Source organism: Copadichromis virginalis, linkage group LG13, assembly GCF_057382275.1.
Source record: "Copadichromis virginalis isolate Kocher_CV1m ecotype Utaka linkage group LG13, C_Virginalis_male_GT1.1, whole genome shotgun sequence".
Classification (NCBI taxonomy): Eukaryota; Metazoa; Chordata; class Actinopteri; order Cichliformes; family Cichlidae; genus Copadichromis; species Copadichromis virginalis.
The window spans coordinates 32,780,604-32,783,103 of record NC_140630.1 but is presented as its reverse complement, the minus strand read 5'-3'; positions in this window follow the sequence as shown (position 1 = coordinate 32,783,103).

Here is a 2,500-nt window from a genome sequence, read left to right as displayed (position 1 = left end):
GGGGCCTGCTGGAGGTCCAGGTCCATGCCCGATGTGAGTAGCAGCAGGGCCAGCGCGCCAAGGAGCACATCTTTTTCGACCGTAAAGGGAGACAGGAGGCCGACTCACTGCCTCGGCTAAATGGAGAGGGAATTTCAGCAGGGCCAGGGCACAAGCATGGACCTTTTCAGCTGTAAGGGAGGCAAGAGCAAGGTGTGATGTAGGTCCCCGGGGCCTGCTGGAGGTCCAGGTCCATGCCCGATGTGAGTAGCAGCAGGGCCAGTGCGCCCAGGAGCACATCTTTTTCGACCGTAAAGGGAGACGGGAGGCCGACTCACTGCCTCGGCTAAATGGAGAGGGAATTTCAGCAGGGCCAGGGCACAGGCATGGACCTTTTTCAGCTGTAAGGGAGGCAAGAGCAAGGTGTGATGTAGGTCCCCGGGGCCTGCTGGAGGTCCAGGTCCATGCCCGATGTGAGTAGCAGCAGGGCCAGCGCGCCCAGGAGCACAACTTTTTCGACCGTAAAGGAGACAGGAGGCCGACTCTCTGCCTCGGCTAAATGGAGAGGGAATTTCAGAAGGGCCAGGGCACAAGCATGGACCTTTTTCAGCTGTAAGGGAGGCAAGAGCAAGGTGTGATGTAGGTCCCCGGGGCCTGCTGGAGGTCCAGGTCCATGCCCGATGTGAGTAGCAGCAGGGCCAGCGCGCCCAGGAGCACATCTTTTTCGACCGTAAAGGGAGACAGGAGGCCGACTCACTGCCTCGGCTAAATGGAGAGGGAATTTCAGCAGGGCCAGGGCACAGGCATGGACCTTTTTCAGCTGTAAGGGAGGCAAGAGCAAGGTGTGATGTAGGTCCCCGGGGCCTGCTGGAGGTCCAGGTCCATGCCCGATGTGAGTAGCAGCAGGGCCAGCGCGCCCAGGAGCACATCTTTTTCGACCGTAAAGGGAGACAGGAGGCCGACTCACTGCCTCGGCTAAATGGAGAGGGAATTTCAGCAGGGCCAGGGCACAGGCATGGACCTTTTTCAGCTGTAAGGGAGGCAAGAGCAAGGTGCGATGTAGGTCCCCGGGGCCTGTTGTCGTACCATAGGCACAAGTGGTGTGTGTGTGTGGCAAAGAGTTTCTGCGCAGTGTACCAGGGGCACGGGGAAAGGTTGTTGTACCATAGGCACGAGAAAAGTTGTCGTACCATAGGCACGAGAAAAGTTGTCGTACCATAGGCACGAGTGTTGTGTGTGTGTGGCAAAGTGCTACTGAGCGGTGTACCAGGGGCACGGCGAAAAGTTGTTGTACCATAGGCACGAGAAAAGTTGTTGTACCATAGGCACGAGAAAAGCTGTCATACCAGGGGCACGGAGGAAAGTTGTTGTACCATAGGCACGAGAAAAGTTGTCGTACCATAGGCACGAGAAAAGTTGTCGTACCATAGGCACGAGTGGTGTGTGTGTGTGGCAAAGTGCTACTGAGCGGTGTACCAGGGGCACGGCGAAAAGTTGTTGTACCATAGGCACGAGAAAAGTTGTTGTACCACAGGCACGAGAAAAGCTGTCATACCAGGGGCACGGAGGAAAGTTGTTGTACCATAGGCACGAGAAAAGTTGTCGTACCATAGGCACGAGGAGAGTTTGTGTGGCAAAGTGCTACTGAGCGGTGTACCAGGGGCACGGCGAAAAGTTGTTGTACCATAGGCACGAGAAAAGTTGTCGTACCATAGGCACGAGAAAAGTTGTCGTACCATAGGTACGAGGAGTGTGTGTGTGGCAAAGTGCTACTGAGCGGTGTACCAGGGGCACGGCGAAAAGTTGTTGTACCATAGGCACGAGAAAAGTTGTTGTACCATAGGCACGAGAAAAGCTGTCGTACCAGGGGCACGGAGGAAAGTTGTTGTACCATAGGCACGAGAAAAGTTGTCGTACCATAGGCACGAGGAGAGTTTGTGTGGCAAAGTGCTACTGAGCGGTGTACCAGGGGCACGGCGAAAAGTTGTTGTACCATAGGCACGAGAAAAGTTGTCGTACCATAGGCACGAGAAAAGCTGTCGTACCATAGGCACGAGGAGTGTGTGTGTGGCAAAGTGCTACTGAGCGGTGTACCAGGGGCACGGCGAAAAGTTGTTGTACCATAGGCACGAGAAAAGTTGTTGTACCATAGGCACGAGAAAAGTTGTCGTACCATAGGCACGAGGAGAGTTTGTGTGGCAAAGTGCTACTGAGCGGTGTACCAGGGGCACGGCAAAAAGTTGTTGTACCATAGGCACGAGAAAAGTTGTTGTACCATAGGCACGAGAAAAGCTGTCGTACCAGGGGCACGGAGGAAAGTTGTTGTACCATAGGCACGAGAAAAGTTGTCGTACCATAGGCACGAGGAGAGTTTGTGTGGCAAAGTGCTACTGAGCGGTGTACCAGGGGCACGGCAAAAAGTTGTTGTACCATAGGCACGAGAAAAATTGTTGTACCATAGGCACGAGAAAAGTTGTCGTACCATAGGTACGAGAAAAGTTGTCGTACCATAGGCACAAGC